Source organism: Megascapheus bottae, chromosome 20 (assembly GCF_031878675.1).
Source record: "Megascapheus bottae isolate mThoBot1 chromosome 20, mThoBot2.hap1, whole genome shotgun sequence".
NCBI lineage: Eukaryota > Metazoa > Chordata > Mammalia > Rodentia > Geomyidae > Megascapheus > Megascapheus bottae.
Genome location: NC_143528.1, coordinates 5,738,911 through 5,751,817, shown reverse-complemented (window position 1 = coordinate 5,751,817; position 12,907 = coordinate 5,738,911). Strand labels below are relative to the sequence as shown.

The 12,907-nt window shown below is 36.5% G+C and overlaps 1 long non-coding RNA gene across 1 annotated transcript in view; it reads right to left on the bottom strand.

The window, feature by feature from the left end:
- Positions 1-1,262: 1,262 nt before the first annotated feature.
- Positions 1,263-12,907, bottom strand: part of LOC150049122 (uncharacterized) — a 38,324-nt gene continuing 26,679 nt past the window's right edge. Inside the window, exons 2-3 of the long non-coding RNA XR_016539024.1 lie at positions 7,477-7,529; positions 1,263-1,390 (exon numbers count right to left, since the gene is read on the bottom strand). This is a non-coding gene — a long non-coding RNA (uncharacterized LOC150049122). The remainder of the gene's footprint in view (positions 1,391-7,476; positions 7,530-12,907) is intronic.

Genomic DNA, 12,907 nt, shown 5'->3' with positions numbered 1-12,907 from the left:
TATACAGATATTTCACATTTTCTTGAATCCTTTAGCCATTGATGCACATGTGAATGGTCTTGGCTGCTGTGAATAATACTACAGTAGGCATGAAAGTAGAGATAACTTTGCACCTGGGCACTGTCCCTGAGCTCTTCAGCTCAAGGCTACAGCCCTACTCCTGGAGCCCCTTTGCCACTTCCAGTGTTCTAGTGGTTAACTAGAAATAAGAAACTCAAGGTATGGTATAGCTTTGAATCACAATCCTCAGATTTCAGCCTCCTGAGTGGTTAGGATTACAGGCGTGAGCCACCTAGCCCGGCCAGAGATATCTTTCTGACATACCAAGTTCATGACTTTAAATAATTAGTGCAATCATATATAGCTTAACTATAACAATATGTTCCAAGAGATGCTTTATGTCATGATTTCATCATTATATGATACATATGATTGTATAAAGTGTAGTTCAACCTACACAAAAGGTGTAAGTTACCATTGACATACATAGCATATTGTCTCACAGCAAACTTTTTGCTAGGAACAAGTGCAAGGCACTGATAAAAATACAGTGTCTGAAGCACATATTTAGCCCACTTATGGAGCAGCTTATTATCACGATAAAGCACATGTATTATACACATATGCATATGTACTACATATAACTGGCAATTAACACCACAAACACAAAAGGGATGCTATGGTATCAATACCAAAAGTAAATGCGATTTTTCTGGATCTGTTATAGTAGGCATATGTGCTACAGTCGTAGACGCAACCTACTAGTCACCAAAGCAATACTGCGCAGCCAATGATTGTCCTGAGATTTCTCAAACGCATGATATTTTAGTTTGACTACTTTTTTGAGGAACCACCACACTGTTTTCCATTTGATTGTACAAATCTAAATTCCAATCAACAAGGAGAAAGGTTCGTATATTTCTCCACATCTTATCAGTACTTGATGTCATCCATCATTTTTATAATAGTGGCAATAACAGGTGTGAGGTATTATCTCCTTGTGCGTTCAATTTGCATTTCTCTTCTGATTAGGGGCATAAAAAGTGTGCATGTCTTTGGCACTTGGGAGGTCTTATTTTAGTAACAACCTCAGATATTCTGTCCCTGTTAGGTGGATTATTTATTAACATGTTACCAGATAAACTTGGAAAGTATTTTCTCTCCTTCCATGGATTTTTATCTTCATTTTTCTTCCTCCTCCTCCTTTTTTCTTCCTCCTCATCCTTCTTTTCTTCCTCCTCCTCCTCTTCTCCTTCTCTTTCTTTCTTTCTTTCTTTCTTTCTTTCTTTCTTTCTTTCTTTCTTTCTTTCTTCTTTTTCTTCCTTGGCTGTACAGAAGAGCTTTGATTCAGGCAGTCTCAGTATTATAGATTTATTTGTTGTTGCCTGTGCTTTTGGGTATACATAAAAAAGAAAAGATAATTACTTAATCTGGTATTGTAGTATATTTATGTTATTATTGTACTTGATAGTATTATAATCTCAGATCTTGGATCTATCACATTTATTTTAAGTTGACTTCCATAGCATATAAAATAGAAGTCTACAAGAGGCTAATATCTGAGCACTGTGACTCAAAGCCAATTTAGTCAGAAATCCATGAAATAAACTAGTCAGAAAAGGCTGGCTCAAATGGTAGAAACTCAGGAATAGTGCCCAAGCCCTGAGGTCAAGCCCCAGGACTAGCACAAAAAATTGTAAATCATAATGCATGAAATGTATAATTACAGTATTATTATACAAAAACATTGTCTTTAAATATGCAAAAAATAAAATGTATAACAAAATTGTCATAAAAAATAAATAAATAAAATAGAAGTCTAACTTATTTTTTCTGGAATTCATTTTCTGATTTTATGATCTATATGCTTTTATGTAATGTCAGTGACATGCTGATTCTATTATTATAGCTTTGCTCTTTATTTAGTACACATTTAGAACAAACGTGTTGTACCACATTTCAGTTTTCTTTTGCTCAAAAGTCATTTTATTGATTTGGATTATTTATGATTCTACAGACTTTAGGGATTTTGTTTTCTATCTGTAAAAATTGTCATTGGAATTTTATTAGTAGTAGTATTTGATTCATACATAAGAACAGGTAGCATAAAAAAAATAGAATGGAAGAAAGACACCCTCTTCAACAAGTTGTGCTGGCAGAACTGGTTAAGCACCTGCAGAAAACTAAAGCTGGACCCCTCTTTGTCACCTTGCACTAGAATTAACTCCAAATGGATCAAAGACCTGGAGGTAAAAGCTGACACACTGAAAACTCTATAGGAAGGAATAGGAGATACACTAGGCCTCCTTGGCACAGGTCGAAACTTTCTTAATAAAGACCAAGAATCACAACAAATCAGAGAAAGGCTGGATAAGTGGGACTGCATTAAACTGCAGAGCTTTTGTATGGCAAAGGACATAGCTAGTAAACTAATCAGGAAGCCTACAGAGTGGGAGAAGATCTTCACCGACCAAACAACGGACAAAGGCCTCATATCTAAAATATATCAACAACTCAAAAAATTGAATCACTCCAAAACTAACCTCCAAAGTCACAACCATCCCATTAAAAAATGGGCCAAAGACTTAAAGAGAGTCTTCTCTGAAGAAGAAACAAAAATGGCCTATAGACACATGAAGAAATGCTCAACATCTCTGGTCATAAAAGAAATGCAAATCAAAACAACTCTAAGATTCCACCTCACTCCAGCTAGAATGGCCAAGATCAGGAAAACGAATGACAACAGATGCTGGAGGGGATGTGGCCAGGAGGGATCACTACTACACTGTTGGTGGGAGTGCAAACTCATTCAACCACTATGGAAAGCAGTGTGGCAGTGCCTCAAAAGGCTAAACATAGAACTCCCCTATGACCCAGCAATTCCACTACTTGGCATTTACCCAACCATCCAGAAACAAGGGCATACTAAACCCACTAGCACAACAATGTTCATTGCAGCACTATTCACCATAGCAAAGATATGGAACCAACCTAGATGTCCCTCAGTTGATGAGTGGATCAACAAGTTGTGGTATTTGTACACAATGGAATTCTATGCTGCTGTCAGAAAGAATGACATCGTCCCATTTGTTAGGAAATGGAAAGACAGAAAAAATCATATTAAGTGAAGTAAGCCAGACTCAAAGGAACTTAGGCTCAATGGTTTCCCTCATTCGTCATAATCAGTAGAAACCTTGGGCTCTACTAGCAGAGATTTGCAATAGAGCAAAATCTTGATACATAAGGACATATAATGTGAAGCTAATTGAAAGGACCTCCAGGATAGTGAAACAAAAGCCATATAATGAATGATTGTTGTACTTAATGTACTATGTTGTCTCTCATCTCCTTTGCTGTCCCTTGGTTATCTCATATTGGTATAGTATCTCACTTTGTTATCTGATATATTGAACTTATTTGTATTTGGATATTTGAAATTTGATAGGGAAGGGGGGAAAACCAAGACGGGTGGGGGGTGTTGGGGGGGAGGGAAACGGGTACCAAGACATGTGAAAGGGTATCAATGTATCTGAATTAATGCACCTTCTATCTGGCAAATATCATGTAACCCTTTTACTAATTACAATTAAAAAAAAAGAACTCTAAAAAAAAAAAAGAACAGGTAGCATGGTTATTTTAACATTAGTCCTTTCAACCCAGAAACATGAGATTTATTTCCATTTATGTGTATATTATTTCTTTCATCAATAATGTATAGCTTTTCTGTATGAGACATCTCCATTATTACATCTGATCCTAATTATTTTTATAAATATAAACAGCATTATATTTTAGATTATTTGGGGGGAGCTCATTGTAAGTGTTTACAAATTCTGAGTTTTGCACATTCATATTATATCCTACAACTTTACTAAACTTGTTTATTAGTTTTAGTAGTTCTTAATGGTGTCACTAAGATTTCTTGCATGTAAGATTATAATTAAAATGATCAGAAACAAGGATTTTTTTCCAATTTAGATAGCTTTTCTTTCTCTGGCCTAATTTCTCTGGCTAGGGCTTCACTAACTAAATTGAATAGAAATATTAGCAATGGATATCCTCTTCTTGATATTGATCTTAAAGGAGAAGCTTTTGACTTTTCATGAGTACATATAATATAGACATGGATTTATCAAAGATAGACTTCATTGTGTTGGGTCATATTACTTGCATACCTAGCCTATTGAGCATTTTTTTGTCGGTCATGGGGCTTGAACTCTGGGCCTGGGTATTGTCCCTGAGCTCTTCAACTCAAGGCTATCACTCTATGCCTTGAGCTACAGCCCACTTGTGGTTTTCTGGTTGTTAAATAGAGAGAAGGATCTCATGGACTTTTGTACCTAGTACCTAGACTGGCTTTGAACCTCAATTCTCATATCTCAGCCTCCGGAGTAGCTAGGATTACAGGTGTGAGTCACCGGTACCTGGCCCCTACTGAACATTTTAGAAGTTGTAGGATTTTGTTAGATATCCTTTTAATTTTATATTTATTGAGATGATCACTTCTCTGGATTGCATGGGTTAATGCCTTTTTGTATCCCCGAATAAATCAATTTAACTTGTGATTGTTTTATGAATTTGGTTTGTTAATATCTTGCTAAGTATTTTTTGCATCGAATATATTCATTATATATTAGCCAGTAATTTTATTTTCTTGTATCAGTTTCATTTGGCTTTGGTTACAGTGTAAATACTGGCTTTGTAAAACAAGTTTGGAAGGATTTTGTACACTTCAATTTTTGGAAGAGTTTAAGACAGATCTGGCATTCATTCCTCTTTATTTGGTAGAATCCAGTACAGCACTCTGCTTCCAGGTTTTCCTGTGACTGGAAGCTATTTGTATTACTTAATTATTCTCTTTACTCATTAGGGAATCTGCTCAAATATTCCATTTCTTTATTTTTCAGTCCTTGATAGGTTGAGTCAGAAGTGTATCCATTTTCTGAATGGTATTTAGTTTTTTGTTATGTAATTGTTCGTAGCAGTTTTGTATGGTGCTCTTCCCCTGCAGTATCAGTTATAATACCACATTTCTTAAGAGTCATCTGTCTTTTTCTTGTATTTTATAAACTTTGCTTATGATTTGAAAATAAACAACTCTTTTTTTCATCTTTTCCACTGTTTCTCTCATCTCTTTTTACTTACTTCTGCTTTGATCTTTATTCTTCTTTGTGCTAAATTTGGATTTAATAACTCTTGCTTTTCTAGTTTCTTGAGGAATGATTTAAGGTTGTACATCAAGAATCTTTCTTATTTAGTGTAGATATTTATTGCTAAAATTTTAATATATGGTATCATGTTTTTGTGTTCCTGTATATATTAGCTATTATCAGCAAATTGCCAATAGTTGGTGCATTTAGTAATTGGTGTATGAGTGGTAATTTATTATTTGTTTACTGTTTCTTAAATTTCTTAAGTGTTTTAGAAATAAAAATTTTGAAATTCCATAAACTGGTGAAGACAAGTTTAAGAGGAATTTTAAACCACTCACATAACTTTAAAATAGTGATAGAAATAAATATGGAGCTGAAATAACTAGATGTCATCCATTGCAATTAGCATATTATCCATGTATATTAATTTTCTCTCATACCTATGTCTCTAGTGGACATGCATTTCATTATAGTGTTCTAGGATGCTTGTACCTGGAGTTGTCAGGTAAAGATGATACTTTTCTTCCCCAAAGATTACAGTTAACTCATGAACAGTATTTTTGTCTTGCTTTCATGCCACATAGTATGTATAAATTAAAATACCACAATGAGTATAAATGACCAGAAACTCATGAATATTCCAGAGAGAAGTGATAGATAGCACAAATTGCCACTATGTTCACACCAGCTTTTTACTCATCTTTATTAACACATTGCAACATAACTTTATAGGCCTTCCTATCAAGAAATGGTGTAGGTCTATTAATCTAGTCTAGTTGTTACTTGCAGCAGAAATGACGTCAAGAGGCCTGAAATGTTCCCATTCTCTCCCACAGTGCTGTCAGCCAACATTTGAACTAAACTGGTTTAAACTGTTGTATATTTAAAGATCATTGATCAGTCATCTCTCAAACCCCAGCTAATGAACAGCAAGCTACAGAAACAGAGCCTTCCTGGCTGACCACAGATAACCATAGATATATGAAGGAACCAAAATAAGAACATAGTAACTGCCCAGCTAAACCTATCTGCAATTGCATTGCAGTACATTGAGTACATTGTTGTCAATAACATAAATGACAAACTGTGTGAGTCATTAAATTTGATATGCTTTGCATGGAGATAGAGAAATAACACAAAGGAATGAAAGATAGAAAGGAAATGGAGAATGGACAAAAGAGTGACTGAACCTTTGCATGACCTTTATCATAGGAGTCTTGAATTCCATATTCCAGAATTGGTGTTGCATTAGTAGCATTTAAAGAAAGAGAAAAACACTAAGCCACATTGATTCCCTGGTGGAGATATAATAATGTGTATTAAAAAATTCCATTGTGGGGCTGGGAGTTTGGCCTAGTGTTAGAGTGCTTACTTAGTATGCATAAAGACACGGGTTTGATTCCTCGGTACCATATACATAGAAATAAAAGCTGGAAATGGTGCTAAGCTCAAGGGGTAGAGCTCTAGCCTTGAGAATTCCAAGGACAGTGTGCTCAGGCCCTGAGCTCAAGCCCAGGACTGGCAAAAAAAAAATTCTGTTGTAAGCCATGAGAATATCTTATTGGCAATTAAATTTCTATCTATAAAGCTAGTATCTTTGTAGATCTTTCCACCAGTGAGTAATTACCTAGTCTCACTCAACAATTTTCCATATGGTTTAACCCCATATAACAGGACAATATTATTCTCCCACACTGTTGCAAAAGTAGTTCCTTTGGGAATTGCCATTACAGAATAACAGACTCGGTGATTAATTTTTAGTGAGTAAATACGTTTTTTAATTGTTCTGAAGACTCTGAAGCCCAGTGTTGAGAGGTTCACACTTGGATTGGGCCTTCTTGTGGTGTCATCTTCTAAAGGAAGGCAGAAGGACTGGGGAGACCCAGAGCCCAAGCTCACAGCAATCAGGGCCTTTGTTAACTGACATTTATGATGCTGAGCCCAGACATTTATGATGATTCACTCACATACATACCACTAGGCTTCATCTCCAGGTTCTATACGATGTTACATTTCCAACACATGCTTTTGAGAGAAACATTCTAGTCATAGCTCTGTGTGTCACATTTTAATTATGTGTTTAGTGGGGGTGATTTCTTTACAGAGACATTGACCTTGACATTGATTTCTGCAGCCGCAAGAGTTCTGAGCTCCAGTCTGAAGCTCCTAATTTCTTCTTCTATTTCTACAATACACCATTTCTGAGTATAAATCAATACCCCAGGAAATATATGATGAAATTAGCCAGTGAAAAATACTGACAAAAAAACCTGGAAAAAATGATTAGTCTCAAAGTCTAAATAAAAGGTTTTTATCGACTCACAGTTGGAATGTCAGTAATCCATCTTAATAATGTGCAAGGACCTTGAAGAATAGCTGTGAGCATAGGAGATTAAAGGAAAAATATCAGAAAAGAGAAAATTAGAAAAACAGTAAACCAGAGATAAATTTAAGTGTCTATGTTTAATTCTCATACCTATCCTCTCAACCCAAGAGAAGTTTTGGAAAGTGTAGGAGAAGCCTACAGAACTTGAAGGATTAGCAGATTACGGCCATCTGAGGGTAGATTGGATTTGCATATAGGAAACAGGGATTAAAGACATTTCACCTAGCTTTGCTTTCAGAATTTTGCATTCTGCCACTTTTCTCTTGGATCTTGATTTTTCCCATGCAGGGAGTTGTTCTTGAAGATCAAACCAAAGTAATGAATAATGACTACAATCTAAGTGTTCTTGTCAGCATTTCTGGGCTTGTCAAGCACTCAGTGCAGTAATCACGTTCCTTCTGATGCCACTTCATTTCCTCCTCACCAAAGAAGAAGAAAGATCGAAAAGCTAATTCTATACAAGAGAGTTAATTCAAGATATACTGACAAACAAGGTAGACTGGACTTTATTCCTGACTAAGGAGTCGATATTTTTAGAAAGCAGGAGAGAGTAACCTGATAATCCAAGATCAAACAAAACTCAGTCCCGATGGCTCACGATAACATTTTTAGAAACCATAGGGTGATATAAAATGAAGGTCAATAATCTATGATAGAGTATCTGCAAAACTGTATGAAAAGAAAATTGACTTCTCTAGAAGTATTTGGGGCTCTTCCACAAATAATGTCATTTGGACAAACCACTGAAGAGGAAAATTCTCAGAGAATGAAAAGACAATGGAAAGTATACAAAATGGAGACCATGCCCTGAAGGTATTGCAGTTTTGCATTGCATCAAGAAATCTAGATATTTTTAATGATTATAAAATACTAATGTATTTTTAAAAGAAAGACTTTAAATATTGCTGTTAGGCCCAATCAGGTATTCCTATGGGCTTAAAGGCAATTCCCTTACAAGCTAGCATTAGGACATGCATAAATGTTGCCTTTGTGTAACTGTATGCTAAAGCATCCCAAGTATCAAAACAAATGACCTCACGTTGAATAATGACTAATCTTTGTTAAACATAATTTTTGATTGTGGTATTCATTAAGATAGAATAGATCTTGTCCCAAACACACTTCTGTGAGGCTCAGCTTCACTCTTTGCATCAGAAACAAACATAAGTGTCATTTCCCTCTCATATATGTATATATACATATATATATATATAGTTTTTTAATTTTGTGATTTACAACAGCCCCTTCTACCTTCTAGGGAGGGAATTCAGGTGATATCTCATTTCTCTTTATTGTTTTATTATTTTTTGTAGTTGTACGATAGTGTTGTTATTCAATTCCAGATGAATACAATTCACCTTGATCAATCTTACCCTTTACAACGTTCTTACCCATCCCTCCAAACCCACTCCTTCCCTCATTTTTCTTAATTTTGTAGTATATATATTGAGTTTTAGCTACATTTCCTCCTGTTCTATTCATTCATCTACCCCTATTCTTTTGACTCTCCTGGTTTGTGAGATGAATGATTAGAAGTCACAACTTTGGCACAAGTATCCCATGGATAGCCAATGTCTGTAATCCTAGCTACTTAGGAGTGTGAGATGTGAAGATCATGGTTTAAGGCTATCCTGTGCAGGAAAGTCCATGGGACTCTCATCTTGAATGAATCAGTAAAAATCCAAAAGTGTAGGTTTGTCTCAAGTGGTGTAGCTCGAGCCTTGAATCAAGAAAAAAAATGTGGGAATTTCTTTGCACTTAGAGAACCCCTGCTAAGAATATCATAGACATATTCTAGTTATTGTGAGTGAGGGAAACCATGCAACCTACATTTCATTTGGCCTGGCTTGCTTTGATTAATATTTTTTCTAGGTCTTTCCATTTCCTTATGAATAGGGTAATACCATTCTTTCTGATGGAAGCATAGAACTCCATTGTGTGTGTGTGTGTGTGTGTGTGTGTGTGTGTGTGTGTGTGTATGTGTGTGTGTATATAGCACATCTTCTTGATCACTGATTTTTTTTTATGATTATAGGCTCTGAGTATTTGTCTGGGAACTTAGGAGATTTGGGAGTGATAAGGCAAGGAAACTATCTGCCATGTTCAATGTTTCCTGGGTTATAACTTTTGCATTTTAGTAGAGAATGGCATCAAAAACTAAAGGATAGAACAACTTCTTCTTGGAGGGACCTTATGAGACTCTGAGCACAATGAGTGATGTCTAGAGCCAACAGCTCTGAACCAAGGTGATGTCCATTCTCTTTATACTTCTTTCTGATTTCTCCATAGCTCCAGTGCTGCAAAGAGCTTCGTTAGGTATCTCCAAGATGCCAAACAGAGTTGAGTCCTCATAGAACAGAAATGACAACGCCAAGTTATCTACATCAAGCCATAACAAATAAGGAGATCAGAGTTAACATAGGCCAAACTATTCCTGGGTATAGATGAAGCCACATAAGAATCTCCAGGAAATTGATACCTGTCCATGATATACCTGCCACCATCCCTATCTCAGGCCAAACTGAACACCTTATCCATGCTAAGAGCATCAAATTAGAAGGAGACCTAAACAATGTAGCCATATAGAGCCATGAAATTCCTTCATGTGATTGACCCCCATGTTTACTGATGACTGGAATGAATCATTTCCCTGCAATAGTAATCAGACATTATCTGTTTTAACAAACCAAAACCCACAACTAACTCTGCAACATATGCTAATAATGAGTTCTTGAAAAGTTGATGGAGTATGATTCTCCAGTCTTTCTTCTTTAGCTATTCTGTTGCACCTTCCATTAGCTGTGGGTCCAATGACATCTACACTAGCCTTCCACATCCAGTTTTGCTTCCTGTCATTTTGATCTCCTGCAGACAACCTCACTCTGAACATAGTAAGAGGAAAGTTCTAGAAGTAAATGGTTCATAGATTTTAAAATGTATACGATTCTGGGTAGGATGATGAAATCTCACACCATCCTGATCTGACCACCTGATAGGTGACTTCATTCTTGTATAAGGTCCCCTCACAATATTCACTGCCACCCATTAGTCACTTAGCAACTATCACTTCTGAGATGGACTATCCAGTATTGTCTGTGTTCAATAAGCTCTTACATTACTAACAATGATCTGAAAGTGGTGCTGACAATTTGCACATGTCGAAGAGAAGCTAGAAAGTCTTTTCCTTTAAGTGAAAAGATGAAAGTTCTCCACTGAATAAAGAAAGAAGAAAAACCACATGCTGAGGTTGCTAAGATCTCTGGGAAGAATAAATGTTCTGTCTGTGCAGTTATGAAAAAGGAGAAAGGAATGTGTGGTGATTTTGCTGTTGCATCTCAAATTGCAAACCTTATTATCACAGTGCATGGTAAGTGCTTGGTTAAGGAAAAATATCATTAAATAAGTGTGTGTGTGTGTGTGTGTGTGTGTGTGTGTGTGTGTGTGTGTGTACACAGTATACATAGTTTTATGCTATTCAAGATTTCAAGCTTCCACTGGGTCAGGGAGGTCTTGAAACACATCCCCCATGGATAGTGGTGGGAGATACTATGTTCTGATGTCAGAAAAACCTAAAATTCAAATTTGATTGAGCAAAGCAATCTGTATGGAAAGGAGAGATTGGATAACATGCAGTTCTAGACCTAGATCCTTAACAAAAAATATTAGATTACTGAACTTCTGAGGGTTAGTCAGGCAAGGGTGAATTTTTTGCACCATTTTTGAACATTATTTACTCACATATTTTGGATATTCATTATATCAGTTCAGTTCCAAATCACCCTGCAGCAGTCATGCTGCAGTAAAGCCAGCTTCTTTCTCTTCTATATTCCCCCAATGTCTTCCTGCAATATCCCAGCTTAGGCTATCAGAACATAGTCTAGGCCACTGCTTCCCCTAATTGTTACCTATATATCTTCAGATTTATTTCCATATTAAGGGCTTGTGCTCCTCAATGAACTAAGTCAGAGTCCTTCCCTGTCTCTTTCATATAGACACCTAGAATAGTAGCTAATATTGTAAGAAAAGTTGCTCAGCTGAAAAAATGTGTTAAAATAATTGCCTTAACCAGATACAGATGGCTCATACCTATAATCTAAGCTACTCAGAGAGATGAGATCTGTGGATCACAGTTTGATTCCAGGTCAGGCAAGAAGGTCCATGCAACATTTCGCTCCAATTAATCACCAACAAACTGAAAGAGAAGCTGTGGATTAAGTGGCAGCATCCTAGCCTTGAGCACAAAAATTCAGGGACAGTGTCCAGGCCCTGAGTTCAAACCTCAGGACCAGAAAAAAATGCTTCATAGTTATGTGCACTTGAAATTCTGCCTCTATTGTTTATCCAAACAGTCAATTTTTCTTATATTACTGTTGGAAAAACATATCACTCCCTCCCTTGCACACAACAATTTCATAACACATCACATATTTACAAAAGGTGTGTTTTGCCATTTTCTCCTCCATCCACTGGAGGCATTCATTTGATTGTTGTCAAAAGTAGCTTGTTTTAATTATTCTAACTTGATGAATCTCATAATAATGGATGAGGAAGGGTTCTTTTTCCATTTCAAATTTTTCATGGGAAGTCTGTGAACACTGACATTCAGATGATTGAGAGTACTTTCAATGTAGAATGACAACAGACCCACTCATGAATAAAAATAAACTTGATTATATAAAACTTGAACTTCTGTGTGCTATGATAGAGTAAACAAGCAAATGAAAAGAACCCCATAGACTGTGTCCAATCTGTAGCACTGTCTGTGACAGTGTTATAAGGCCAAGAAGTCAGAAGGATATTGAGGTGGCACTCCTCCCCAGGACCAGTTACATCTGCCATCCAGCTATCTAGCCATCATGGCACTGACACTCAGGGAGGGTGAGAATGCTGAAACCATATTTCCACTTGTGATGATGGAGGGGTCAGTCTGAAAAAGATGTTGTAAATATTGAATAGAATCAGATTCAAATTACCCATCTGACCTGCGTGTGGACAGAAAGTAGAAAATGAGCATGTTTGATACCAAGTGCAAAAGCCTAGAGATAAATGTGAAGTTTGGTTCCAAGAAACACAAGAAGCCTACTTAGCCATCACCTGCTATCTTCTAATCCTTGGGAGAACTCAGTTTTCTGGGTTGACATGTGCAGCACGAAGGAAGAGAAGAAATTATTTGTTTCAAAGACTCTGAATAGCTGATGTTGGTCAAAATATGCAAAAGGCTGGTAGTGAGCTATGTAAGGAAAGAGTTCTGGTTGGATCAGTAATGAGGAAGCAGCAGATGGTGAGCAAGGGCAAGGAGACAAAGAGATATGCTTTTCTTAATGGTTCCTCCTCCTTCCTTAACCAAGGAAGTTGTCAGACCCCAGAC